Genomic DNA, 12,108 nt, shown 5'->3' with positions numbered 1-12,108 from the left:
GGCCTGAGGCGGGGCAGAGCATGGGCGTGGGGGCGCAAAGTGACCAGCCAAGGCCCCGCAGACCCTTTGGGCAAAGCCGTTGCCTACCCAAAGCTGCTTCCCAGAAGCCTCGGCCGGCCGGCCAGTGAAATTTACATGACCACGCCATCCAGCAGAGCCAATCAGGGCCTTGCTTTCAGGATCCTCTCCATTGCTGAGAATTTGGGCAAGGGTAGAGTACAGCATGCTGACAGGTGGGCTCGCCAGGTGGAAAGAAGGCCCAGAAGCAGAGTTGGAGGCTTCTGAGCCTACAGAACTGCCACTAAGCCCTACTCTAGGGCTAGGCAGTGCTTTTGTTGGCCAAAGCCAGGGAAAAGGCCTGCCGGGGAGCAGTGTTTCGCGCCCTGAGCCCCTCACGCCTTCCCGAACGCTCCCAAACGCGGCAGAACCCTCGCCGGGCAGAGCCCTCGCCGGGCCCAGGCCTGGTGGCCTCAGCCATAGTCTTGGCCCCAGAAGGCAAGGGTGAGGACTACAGGCTGACAGCCGGTCCACAAGCCCAGGGGCTTAGCTGAGAGGGACAGACCTGTCACCTAGCCAGGGCCTACTTTCCTCTCTCTGGATAGGTCCCCTGAGTGGGAGGCGGCAGCTATCCCAGCACTCCCCAGGCTCCTGAATTTGCATGCCTCTTCCCCTTGCCCAGCCCCATTTCCAGCCTGCTGCAGCACCCAGAAGGAAGCTGGAGAGACAGCTAAGGGTGCTCCAGAGTGGTTTTTCTTGTTGCCTTTCTTGATACCAGAGATCAGGGGAAAGCGCGAACGCAGTCCCCCACTACCAGAAATTATGCAGTCGAGTATCCCGCATTTGGGGACATCGCTGGGGTCAGCACATCCGAAGTGCAATGGATGAGCCTCACCCTGGGAGAACCACCTTCGTGATCATGGTGTCTCCCCTGCCAGGTAAGTATGAGTTGGAAGGGGACAGGGCAAGGGGGGCCCGCTTGGCATCTCCCTGCAGAGCGAGGGTGGCATCCACAGAGGCAAGGCCTGAGGCGGGGCAGAGCATGGGCGTGGGGGCGCAAAGTGACCAGCCAAGGCCCCGCAGACCCTTTGGGCAAAGCCGTTGCCTACCCAAAGCTGCTTCCCAGAAGCCTCGGCCGGCCGGCCAGTGAAATTTACATGACCACGCCATCCAGCAGAGCCAATCAGGGCCTTGCTTTCAGGATCCTCTCCATTGCTGAGAATTTGGGCAAGGGTAGAGTACAGCATGCTGACAGGTGGGCTCGCCAGGTGGAAAGAAGGCCCAGAAGCAGAGTTGGAGGCTTCTGAGCCTACAGAACTGCCACTAAGCCCTACTCTAGGGCTAGGCAGTGCTTTTGTTGGCCAAAGCCAGGGAAAAGGCCTGCCGGGGAGCAGTGTTTCGCGCCCTGAGCCCCTCACGAACGCTCCCAAACGCGGCAGAACCCTCGCCGGGCAGAGCCCTCGCCGGGCCCAGGCCTGGTGGCCTCAGCCATAGTCTTGGCCCCAGAAGGCAAGGGTGAGGACTACAGGCTGACAGCCGGTCCACAAGCCCAGGGGCTTAGCTGAGAGGGACAGACCTGTCACCTAGCCAGGGCCTACTTTCCTCTCTCTGGATAGGTCCCCTGAGTGGGAGGCGGCAGCTATCCCAGCACTCCCCAGGCTCCTGAATTTGCATGCCTCTTCCCCTTGCCCAGCCCCATTTCCAGCCTGCTGCAGCACCCAGAAGGAAGCTGGAGAGACAGCTAAGGGTGCTCCAGAGTGGTTTTTCTTGTTGCCTTTCTTGATACCAGAGATCAGGGGAAAGCGCGAACGCAGTCCCCCACTACCAGAAATTATGCAGTCGAGTATCCCGCATTTGGGGACATCGCTGGGGTCAGCACATCCGAAGTGCAATGGATGAGCCTCACCCTGGGAGAACCACCTTCGTGATCATGGTGTCTCCCCTGCCAGGTAAGTATGAGTTGGAAGGGGACAGGGCAAGGGGGGCCCGCTTGGCATCTCCCTGCAGAGCGAGGGTGGCATCCACAGAGGCAAGGCCTGAGGCGGGGCAGAGCATGGGCGTGGGGGCGCAAAGTGACCAGCCAAGGCCCCGCAGACCCTTTGGGCAAAGCCGTTGCCTACCCAAAGCTGCTTCCCAGAAGCCTCGGCCGGCCGGCCAGTGAAATTTACATGACCACGCCATCCAGCAGAGCCAATCAGGGCCTTGCTTTCAGGATCCTCTCCATTGCTGAGAATTTGGGCAAGGGTAGAGTACAGCATGCTGACAGGTGGGCTCGCCAGGTGGAAAGAAGGCCCAGAAGCAGAGTTGGAGGCTTCTGAGCCTACAGAACTGCCACTAAGCCCTACTCTAGGGCTAGGCAGTGCTTTTGTTGGCCAAAGCCAGGGAAAAGGCCTGCCGGGGAGCAGTGTTTCGCGCCCTGAGCCCCTCACGCCTTCCCGAACGCTCCCAAACGCGGCAGAACCCTCGCCGGGCAGAGCCCTCGCCGGGCCCAGGCCTGGTGGCCTCAGCCATAGTCTTGGCCCCAGAAGGCAAGGGTGAGGACTACAGGCTGACAGCCGGTCCACAAGCCCAGGGGCTTAGCTGAGAGGGACAGACCTGTCACCTAGCCAGGGCCTACTTTCCTCTCTCTGGATAGGTCCCCTGAGTGGGAGGCGGCAGCTATCCCAGCACTCCCCAGGCTCCTGAATTTGCATGCCTCTTCCCCTTGCCCAGCCCCATTTCCAGCCTGCTGCAGCACCCAGAAGGAAGCTGGAGAGACAGCTAAGGGTGCTCCAGAGTGGTTTTTCTTGTTGCCTTTCTTGATACCAGAGATCAGGGGAAAGCGCGAACGCAGTCCCCCACTACCAGAAATTATGCAGTCGAGTATCCCGCATTTGGGGACATCGCAGGGGTCAGCACATCCGAAGTGCAATGGATGAGCCTCACCCTGGGAGAACCACCTTCGTGATCATGGTGTCTCCCCTGCCAGGTAAGTATGAGTTGGAAGGGGACAGGGCAAGGGGGGCCCGCTTGGCATCTCCCTGCAGAGCGAGGGTGGCATCCACAGAGGCAAGGCCTGAGGCGGGGCAGAGCATGGGCGTGGGGGCGCAAAGTGACCAGCCAAGGCCCCGCAGACCCTTTGGGCAAAGCCGTTGCCTACCCAAAGCTGCTTCCCAGAAGCCTCGGCCGGCCGGCCAGTGAAATTTACATGACCACGCCATCCAGCAGAGCCAATCAGGGCCTTGCTTTCAGGATCCTCTCCATTGCTGAGAATTTGGGCAAGGGTAGAGTACAGCATGCTGACAGGTGGGCTCGCCAGGTGGAACGAAGGCCCAGAAGCAGCTTTTGAGGCCCTTTCCCAGCATTCCCCAGGCTCCTGAATTTGCATGCCTCTTCCCCTTGCCCAGCCCCATTTCCAGCCTACTGCAGCACCCAGAAGGAAGCTGGAGAGACAGCTAAGGGTGCTCCAGAGTGGTTTTTCTTGTTGCCTTTCTTGATACCAGAGATCAGGGGAAAGCGCGAACGCAGTCCCCCACTACCAGAAATTATGCAGTCGAGTATCCCGCATTTGGGGACATCGCAGGGGTCAGCACATCCGAAGTGCAATGGATGAGCCTCACCCTGGGAGAACCACCTTCGTGATCATGGTGTCTCCCCTGCCAGGTAAGTATGAGTTGGAAGGGGACAGGGCAAGGGGGGCCCGCTTGGCATCTCCCTGCAGAGCGAGGGTGGCATCCACAGAGGCAAGGCCTGAGGCGGGGCAGAGCATGGGCGTGGGGGCGCAAAGTGACCAGCCAAGGCCCCGCAGACCCTTTGGGCAAAGCCGTTGCCTACCCAAAGCTGCTTCCCAGAAGCCTCGGCCGGCCGGCCAGTGAAATTTACATGACCACGCCATCCAGCAGAGCCAATCAGGGCCTTGCTTTCAGGATCCTCTCCATTGCTGAGAATTTGGGCAAGGGTAGAGTACAGCATGCTGACAGGTGGGCTCGCCAGGTGGAACGAAGGCCCAGAAGCAGCTTTTGAGGCCCTTTCCCAGCATTCCCCAGGCTCCTGAATTTGCATGCCTCTTCCCCTTGCCCAGCCCCATTTCCAGCCTACTGCAGCACCCAGAAGGAAGCTGGAGAGACAGCTAAGGGTGCTCCAGAGTGGTTTTTCTTGTTGCCTTTCTTGATACCAGAGATCAGGGGAAAGCGCGAACGCAGTCCCCCACTACCAGAAATTATGCAGTCGAGTATCCCGCATTTGGGGACATCGCAGGGGTCAGCACATCCGAAGTGCAATGGATGAGCCTCACCCTGGGAGAACCACCTTCGTGATCATGGTGTCTCCCCTGCCAGGTAAGTATGAGTTGGAAGGGGACAGGGCAAGGGGGGCCCGCTTGGCATCTCCCTGCAGAGCGAGGGTGGCATCCACAGAGGCAAGGCCTGAGGCGGGGCAGAGCATGGGCGTGGGGGCGCAAAGTGACCAGCCAAGGCCCCGCAGACCCTTTGGGCAAAGCCGTTGCCTACCCAAAGCTGCTTCCCAGAAGCCTCGGCCGGCCGGCCAGTGAAATTTACATGACCACGCCATCCAGCAGAGCCAATCAGGGCCTTGCTTTCAGGATCCTCTCCATTGCTGAGAATTTGGGCAAGGGTAGAGTACAGCATGCTGACAGGTGGGCTCGCCAGGTGGAAAGAAGGCCCAGAAGCAGAGTTGGAGGCTTCTGAGCCTACAGAACTGCCACTAAGCCCTACTCTAGGGCTAGGCAGTGCTTTTGTTGGCCAAAGCCAGGGAAAAGGCCTGCCGGGGAGCAGTGTTTCGCGCCCTGAGCCCCTCACGCCTTCCCGAACGCTCCCAAACGCGGCAGAACCCTCGCCGGGCAGAGCCCTCGCCGGGCCCAGGCCTGGTGGCCTCAGCCAAAGTCTTGGCCCCAGAAGGCAAGGGTGAGGACTACAGGCTGACAGCCGGTCCACAAGCCCAGGGGCTTAGCTGAGAGGGACAGACCTGTCACCTAGCCAGGGCCTACTTTCCTCTCTCTGGATAGGTCCCCTGAGTGGGAGGCGGCAGCTATCCCAGCACTCCCCAGGCTCCTGAATTTGCATGCCTCTTCCCCTTGCCCAGCCCCATTTCCAGCCTGCTGCAGCACCCAGAAGGAAGCTGGAGAGACAGCTAAGGGTGCTCCAGAGTGGTTTTTCTTGTTGCCTTTCTTGATACCAGAGATCAGGGGAAAGCGCGAACGCAGTCCCCCACTACCAGAAATTATGCAGTCGAGTATCCCGCATTTGGGGACATCGCAGGGGTCAGCACATCCGAAGTGCAATGGATGAGCCTCACCCTGGGAGAACCACCTTCGTGATCATGGTGTCTCCCCTGCCAGGTAAGTATGAGTTGGAAGGGGACAGGGCAAGGGGGGCCCGCTTGGCATCTCCCTGCAGAGCGAGGGTGGCATCCACAGAGGCAAGGCCTGAGGCGGGGCAGAGCATGGGCGTGGGGGCGCAAAGTGACCAGCCAAGGCCCCGCAGACCCTTTGGGCAAAGCCGTTGCCTACCCAAAGCTGCTTCCCAGAAGCCTCGGCCGGCCGGCCAGTGAAATTTACATGACCACGCCATCCAGCAGAGCCAATCAGGGCCTTGCTTTCAGGATCCTCTCCATTGCTGAGAATTTGGGCAAGGGTAGAGTACAGCATGCTGACAGGTGGGCTCGCCAGGTGGAAAGAAGGCCCAGAAGCAGAGTTGGAGGCTTCTGAGCCTACAGAACTGCCACTAAGCCCTACTCTAGGGCTAGGCAGTGCTTTTGTTGGCCAAAGCCAGGGAAAAGGCCTGCCGGGGAGCAGTGTTTCGCGCCCTGAGCCCCTCACGCCTTCCCGAACGCTCCCAAACGCGGCAGAACCCTCGCCGGGCAGAGCCCTCGCCGGGCCCAGGCCTGGTGGCCTCAGCCATAGTCTTGGCCCCAGAAGGCAAGGGTGAGGACTACAGGCTGACAGCCGGTCCACAAGCCCAGGGGCTTAGCTGAGAGGGACAGACCTGTCACCTAGCCAGGGCCTACTTTCCTCTCTCTGGATAGGTCCCCTGAGTGGGAGGCGGCAGCTATCCCAGCACTCCCCAGGCTCCTGAATTTGCATGCCTCTTCCCCTTGCCCAGCCCGCTGCAGCACCCAGAAGGAAGCTGGAGAGACAGCTAAGGGTGCTCCAGAGTGGTTTTTCTTGTTGCCTTTCTTGATACCAGAGATCAGGGGAAAGCGCGAACGCAGTCCCCCACTACCAGAAATTATGCAGTCGAGTATCCCGCATTTGGGGACATCGCAGGGGTCAGCACATCCGAAGTGCAATGGATGAGCCTCACCCTGGGAGAACCACCTTCGTGATCATGGTGTCTCCCCTGCCAGGTAAGTATGAGTTGGAAGGGGACAGGGCAAGGGGGGCCCGCTTGGCATCTCCCTGCAGAGCGAGGGTGGCATCCACAGAGGCAAGGCCTGAGGCGGGGCAGAGCATGGGCGTGGGGGCGCAAAGTGACCAGCCAAGGCCCCGCAGACCCTTTGGGCAAAGCCGTTGCCTACCCAAAGCTGCTTCCCAGAAGCCTCGGCCGGCCGGCCAGTGAAATTTACATGACCACGCCATCCAGCAGAGCCAATCAGGGCCTTGCTTTCAGGATCCTCTCCATTGCTGAGAATTTGGGCAAGGGTAGAGTACAGCATGCTGACAGGTGGGCTCGCCAGGTGGAAAGAAGGCCCAGAAGCAGCTTTTGAGGCCCTTTCCCAGCATTCCCCAGGCTCCTGAATTTGCATGCCTCTTCCCCTTGCCCAGCCCCATTTCCAGCCTACTGCAGCACCCAGAAGGAAGCTGGAGAGACAGCTAAGGGTGCTCCAGAGTGGTTTTTCTTGTTGCCTTTCTTGATACCAGAGATCAGGGGAAAGCGCGAACGCAGTCCCCCACTACCAGAAATTATGCAGTCGAGTATCCCGCATTTGGGGACATCGCAGGGGTCAGCACATCCGAAGTGCAATGGATGAGCCTCACCCTGGGAGAACCACCTTCGTGATCATGGTGTCTCCCCTGCCAGGTAAGTATGAGTTGGAAGGGGACAGGGCAAGGGGGGCCCGCTTGGCATCTCCCTGCAGAGCGAGGGTGGCATCCACAGAGGCAAGGCCTGAGGCGGGGCAGAGCATGGGCGTGGGGGCGCAAAGTGACCAGCCAAGGCCCCGCAGACCCTTTGGGCAAAGCCGTTGCCTACCCAAAGCTGCTTCCCAGAAGCCTCGGCCGGCCGGCCAGTGAAATTTACATGACCACGCCATCCAGCAGAGCCAATCAGGGCCTTGCTTTCAGGATCCTCTCCATTGCTGAGAATTTGGGCAAGGGTAGAGTACAGCATGCTGACAGGTGGGCTCGCCAGGTGGAACGAAGGCCCAGAAGCAGCTTTTGAGGCCCTTTCCCAGCATTCCCCAGGCTCCTGAATTTGCATGCCTCTTCCCCTTGCCCAGCCCCATTTCCAGCCTACTGCAGCACCCAGAAGGAAGCTGGAGAGACAGCTAAGGGTGCTCCAGAGTGGTTTTTCTTGTTGCCTTTCTTGATACCAGAGATCAGGGGAAAGCGCGAACGCAGTCCCCCACTACCAGAAATTATGCAGTCGAGTATCCCGCATTTGGGGACATCGCAGGGGTCAGCACATCCGAAGTGCAATGGATGAGCCTCACCCTGGGAGAACCACCTTCGTGATCATGGTGTCTCCCCTGCCAGGTAAGTATGAGTTGGAAGGGGACAGGGCAAGGGGGGCCCGCTTGGCATCTCCCTGCAGAGCGAGGGTGGCATCCACAGAGGCAAGGCCTGAGGCGGGGCAGAGCATGGGCGTGGGGGCGCAAAGTGACCAGCCAAGGCCCCGCAGACCCTTTGGGCAAAGCCGTTGCCTACCCAAAGCTGCTTCCCAGAAGCCTCGGCCGGCCGGCCAGTGAAATTTACATGACCACGCCATCCAGCAGAGCCAATCAGGGCCTTGCTTTCAGGATCCTCTCCATTGCTGAGAATTTGGGCAAGGGTAGAGTACAGCATGCTGACAGGTGGGCTCGCCAGGTGGAAAGAAGGCCCAGAAGCAGAGTTGGAGGCTTCTGAGCCTACAGAACTGCCACTAAGCCCTACTCTAGGGCTAGGCAGTGCTTTTGTTGGCCAAAGCCAGGGAAAAGGCCTGCCGGGGAGCAGTGTTTCGCGCCCTGAGCCCCTCACGCCTTCTCGAACGCTCCCAAACGCGGCAGAACCCTCGCCGGGCAGAGCCCTCGCCGGGCCCAGGCCTGGTGGCCTCAGCCATAGTCTTGGCCCCAGAAGGCAAGGGTGAGGACTACAGGCTGACAGCCGGTCCACAAGCCCAGGGGCTTAGCTGAGAGGGACAGACCTGTCACCTAGCCAGGGCCTACTTTCCTCTCTCTGGATAGGTCCCCTGAGTGGGAGGCGGCAGCTATCCCAGCACTCCCCAGGCTCCTGAATTTGCATGCCTCTTCCCCTTGCCCAGCCCCATTTCCAGCCTACTGCAGCACCCAGAAGGAAGCTGGAGAGACAGCTAAGGGTGCTCCAGAGTGGTTTTTCTTGTTGCCTTTCTTGATACCAGAGATCAGGGGAAAGCGCGAACGCAGTCCCCCACTACCAGAAATTATGCAGTCGAGTATCCCGCATTTGGGGACATCGCAGGGGTCAGCACATCCGAAGTGCAATGGATGAGCCTCACCCTGGGAGAACCACCTTCGTGATCATGGTGTCTCCCCTGCCAGGTAAGTATGAGTTGGAAGGGGACAGGGCAAGGGGGGCCCGCTTGGCATCTCCCTGCAGAGCGAGGGTGGCATCCACAGAGGCAAGGCCTGAGGCGGGGCAGAGCATGGGCGTGGGGGCGCAAAGTGACCAGCCAAGGCCCCGCAGACCCTTTGGGCAAAGCCGTTGCCTACCCAAAGCTGCTTCCCAGAAGCCTCGGCCGGCCGGCCAGTGAAATTTACATGACCACGCCATCCAGCAGAGCCAATCAGGGCCTTGCTTTCAGGATCCTCTCCATTGCTGAGAATTTGGGCAAGGGTAGAGTACAGCATGCTGACAGGTGGGCTCGCCAGGTGGAAAGAAGGCCCAGAAGCAGAGTTGGAGGCTTCTGAGCCTACAGAACTGCCACTAAGCCCTACTCTAGGGCTAGGCAGTGCTTTTGTTGGCCAAAGCCAGGGAAAAGGCCTGCCGGGGAGCAGTGTTTCGCGCCCTGAGCCCCTCACGCCTTCCCGAACGCTCCCAAACGCGGCAGAACCCTCGCCGGGCAGAGCCCTCGCCGGGCCCAGGCCTGGTGGCCTCAGCCATAGTCTTGGCCCCAGAAGGCAAGGGTGAGGACTACAGGCTGACAGCCGGTCCACAAGCCCAGGGGCTTAGCTGAGAGGGACAGACCTGTCACCTAGCCAGGGCCTACTTTCCTCTCTCTGGATAGGTCCCCTGAGTGGGAGGCGGCAGCTATCCCAGCACTCCCCAGGCTCCTGAATTTGCATGCCTCTTCCCCTTGCCCAGCCCCATTTCCAGCCTGCTGCAGCACCCAGAAGGAAGCTGGAGAGACAGCTAAGGGTGCTCCAGAGTGGTTTTTCTTGTTGCCTTTCTTGATACCAGAGATCAGGGGAAAGCGCGAACGCAGTCCCCCACTACCAGAAATTATGCAGTCGAGTATCCCGCATTTGGGGACATCGCAGGGGTCAGCACATCCGAAGTGCAATGGATGAGCCTCACCCTGGGAGAACCACCTTCGTGATCATGGTGTCTCCCCTGCCAGGTAAGTATGAGTTGGAAGGGGACAGGGCAAGGGGGGCCCGCTTGGCATCTCCCTGCAGAGCGAGGGTGGCATCCACAGAGGCAAGGCCTGAGGCGGGGCAGAGCATGGGCGTGGGGGCGCAAAGTGACCAGCCAAGGCCCCGCAGACCCTTTGGGCAAAGCCGTTGCCTACCCAAAGCTGCTTCCCAGAAGCCTCGGCCGGCCGGCCAGTGAAATTTACATGACCACGCCATCCAGCAGAGCCAATCAGGGCCTTGCTTTCAGGATCCTCTCCATTGCTGAGAATTTGGGCAAGGGTAGAGTACAGCATGCTGACAGGTGGGCTCGCCAGGTGGAACGAAGGCCCAGAAGCAGCTTTTGAGGCCCTTTCCCAGCATTCCCCAGGCTCCTGAATTTGCATGCCTCTTCCCCTTGCCCAGCCCCATTTCCAGCCTACTGCAGCACCCAGAAGGAAGCTGGAGAGACAGCTAAGGGTGCTCCAGAGTGGTTTTTCTTGTTGCCTTTCTTGATACCAGAGATCAGGGGAAAGCGCGAACGCAGTCCCCCACTACCAGAAATTATGCAGTCGAGTATCCCGCATTTGGGGACATCGCAGGGGTCAGCACATCCGAAGTGCAATGGATGAGCCTCACCCTGGGAGAACCACCTTCGTGATCATGGTGTCTCCCCTGCCAGGTAAGTATGAGTTGGAAGGGGACAGGGCAAGGGGGGCCCGCTTGGCATCTCCCTGCAGAGCGAGGGTGGCATCCACAGAGGCAAGGCCTGAGGCGGGGCAGAGCATGGGCGTGGGGGCGCAAAGTGACCAGCCAAGGCCCCGCAGACCCTTTGGGCAAAGCCGTTGCCTACCCAAAGCTGCTTCCCAGAAGCCTCGGCCGGCCGGCCAGTGAAATTTACATGACCACGCCATCCAGCAGAGCCAATCAGGGCCTTGCTTTCAGGATCCTCTCCATTGCTGAGAATTTGGGCAAGGGTAGAGTACAGCATGCTGACAGGTGGGCTCGCCAGGTGGAACGAAGGCCCAGAAGCAGCTTTTGAGGCCCTTTCCCAGCATTCCCCAGGCTCCTGAATTTGCATGCCTCTTCCCCTTGCCCAGCCCCATTTCCAGCCTACTGCAGCACCCAGAAGGAAGCTGGAGAGACAGCTAAGGGTGCTCCAGAGTGGTTTTTCTTGTTGCCTTTCTTGATACCAGAGATCAGGGGAAAGCGCGAACGCAGTCCCCCACTACCAGAAATTATGCAGTCGAGTATCCCGCATTTGGGGACATCGCAGGGGTCAGCACATCCGAAGTGCAATGGATGAGCCTCACCCTGGGAGAACCACCTTCGTGATCATGGTGTCTCCCCTGCCAGGTAAGTATGAGTTGGAAGGGGACAGGGCAAGGGGGGCCCGCTTGGCATCTCCCTGCAGAGCGAGGGTGGCATCCACAGAGGCAAGGCCTGAGGCGGGGCAGAGCATGGGCGTGGGGGCGCAAAGTGACCAGCCAAGGCCCCGCAGACCCTTTGGGCAAAGCCGTTGCCTACCCAAAGCTGCTTCCCAGAAGCCTCGGCCGGCCGGCCAGTGAAATTTACATGACCACGCCATCCAGCAGAGCCAATCAGGGCCTTGCTTTCAGGATCCTCTCCATTGCTGAGAATTTGGGCAAGGGTAGAGTACAGCATGCTGACAGGTGGGCTCGCCAGGTGGAAAGAAGGCCCAGAAGCAGAGTTGGAGGCTTCTGAGCCTACAGAACTGCCACTAAGCCCTACTCTAGGGCTAGGCAGTGCTTTTGTTGGCCAAAGCCAGGGAAAAGGCCTGCCGGGGAGCAGTGTTTCGCGCCCTGAGCCCCTCACGAACGCTCCCAAACGCGGCAGAACCCTCGCCGGGCAGAGCCCTCGCCGGGCCCAGGCCTGGTGGCCTCAGCCATAGTCTTGGCCCCAGAAGGCAAGGGTGAGGACTACAGGCTGACAGCCGGTCCACAAGCCCAGGGGCTTAGCTGAGAGGGACAGACCTGTCACCTAGCCAGGGCCTACTTTCCTCTCTCTGGATAGGTCCCCTGAGTGGGAGGCGGCAGCTATCCCAGCACTCCCCAGGCTCCTGAATTTGCATGCCTCTTCCCCTTGCCCAGCCCCATTTCCAGCCTGCTGCAGCACCCAGAAGGAAGCTGGAGAGACAGCTAAGGGTGCTCCAGAGTGGTTTTTCTTGTTGCCTTTCTTGATACCAGAGATCAGGGGAAAGCGCGAACGCAGTCCCCCACTACCAGAAATTATGCAGTCGAGTATCCCGCATTTGGGGACATCGCTGGGGTCAGCACATCCGAAGTGCAATGGATGAGCCTCACCCTGGGAGAACCACCTTCGTGATCATGGTGTCTCCCCTGCCAGGTAAGTATGAGTTGGAAGGGGACA

The 12,108-nt window shown here is 59.8% G+C and overlaps 14 non-coding genes across 14 annotated transcripts; all 14 read right to left on the bottom strand.

Annotated features, from left to right (window-relative positions):
• Positions 1-779: 779 nt before the first annotated feature.
• LOC138295254 (U1 spliceosomal RNA) lies at positions 780-943 on the bottom strand. The gene has a single exon (XR_011203556.1). It is a non-coding gene; the product is annotated as a U1 spliceosomal RNA (small nuclear RNA).
• An 847-nt stretch (positions 944-1,790) lies between these two features.
• Positions 1,791-1,954, bottom strand: LOC138295249 (U1 spliceosomal RNA). The gene has a single exon (XR_011203554.1). It is a non-coding gene; the product is annotated as a U1 spliceosomal RNA (small nuclear RNA).
• An 855-nt stretch (positions 1,955-2,809) lies between these two features.
• LOC138293505 (U1 spliceosomal RNA) lies at positions 2,810-2,973 on the bottom strand. Its single transcript, XR_011203023.1, has one exon. It is a non-coding gene; the product is annotated as a U1 spliceosomal RNA (small nuclear RNA).
• Positions 2,974-3,483: 510 nt separating this feature from the next.
• On the bottom strand, positions 3,484-3,647 carry LOC138293499 (U1 spliceosomal RNA). The gene has a single exon (XR_011203022.1). It is a non-coding gene; the product is annotated as a U1 spliceosomal RNA (small nuclear RNA).
• Positions 3,648-4,157: 510 nt separating this feature from the next.
• LOC138293486 (U1 spliceosomal RNA) lies at positions 4,158-4,321 on the bottom strand. Its single transcript, XR_011203019.1, has one exon. It is a non-coding gene; the product is annotated as a U1 spliceosomal RNA (small nuclear RNA).
• An 855-nt stretch (positions 4,322-5,176) lies between these two features.
• On the bottom strand, positions 5,177-5,340 carry LOC138293479 (U1 spliceosomal RNA). The gene has a single exon (XR_011203018.1). It is a non-coding gene; the product is annotated as a U1 spliceosomal RNA (small nuclear RNA).
• An 843-nt stretch (positions 5,341-6,183) lies between these two features.
• Positions 6,184-6,347, bottom strand: LOC138293473 (U1 spliceosomal RNA). The gene has a single exon (XR_011203017.1). It is a non-coding gene; the product is annotated as a U1 spliceosomal RNA (small nuclear RNA).
• A 510-nt stretch (positions 6,348-6,857) lies between these two features.
• LOC138293467 (U1 spliceosomal RNA) lies at positions 6,858-7,021 on the bottom strand. The gene has a single exon (XR_011203012.1). It is a non-coding gene; the product is annotated as a U1 spliceosomal RNA (small nuclear RNA).
• A 510-nt stretch (positions 7,022-7,531) lies between these two features.
• Positions 7,532-7,695, bottom strand: LOC138293463 (U1 spliceosomal RNA). Its single transcript, XR_011203009.1, has one exon. It is a non-coding gene; the product is annotated as a U1 spliceosomal RNA (small nuclear RNA).
• Positions 7,696-8,550: 855 nt separating this feature from the next.
• LOC138293459 (U1 spliceosomal RNA) lies at positions 8,551-8,714 on the bottom strand. The gene has a single exon (XR_011203008.1). It is a non-coding gene; the product is annotated as a U1 spliceosomal RNA (small nuclear RNA).
• Positions 8,715-9,569: 855 nt separating this feature from the next.
• LOC138293453 (U1 spliceosomal RNA) lies at positions 9,570-9,733 on the bottom strand. The gene has a single exon (XR_011203007.1). It is a non-coding gene; the product is annotated as a U1 spliceosomal RNA (small nuclear RNA).
• A 510-nt stretch (positions 9,734-10,243) lies between these two features.
• On the bottom strand, positions 10,244-10,407 carry LOC138293449 (U1 spliceosomal RNA). Its single transcript, XR_011203006.1, has one exon. It is a non-coding gene; the product is annotated as a U1 spliceosomal RNA (small nuclear RNA).
• Positions 10,408-10,917: 510 nt separating this feature from the next.
• LOC138293442 (U1 spliceosomal RNA) lies at positions 10,918-11,081 on the bottom strand. The gene has a single exon (XR_011203003.1). It is a non-coding gene; the product is annotated as a U1 spliceosomal RNA (small nuclear RNA).
• Positions 11,082-11,928: 847 nt separating this feature from the next.
• LOC138295242 (U1 spliceosomal RNA) lies at positions 11,929-12,092 on the bottom strand. Its single transcript, XR_011203552.1, has one exon. It is a non-coding gene; the product is annotated as a U1 spliceosomal RNA (small nuclear RNA).
• Between the last annotated feature and the right edge of the window lie 16 nt (positions 12,093-12,108).

Source organism: Pleurodeles waltl, chromosome 1_1 (assembly GCF_031143425.1).
Source record: "Pleurodeles waltl isolate 20211129_DDA chromosome 1_1, aPleWal1.hap1.20221129, whole genome shotgun sequence".
Taxonomy (NCBI): Eukaryota; Metazoa; Chordata; class Amphibia; order Caudata; family Salamandridae; genus Pleurodeles; species Pleurodeles waltl.
Note: the sequence above shows the minus strand (reverse complement) of the source record. Positions and strands in the feature narration are given on the sequence as shown.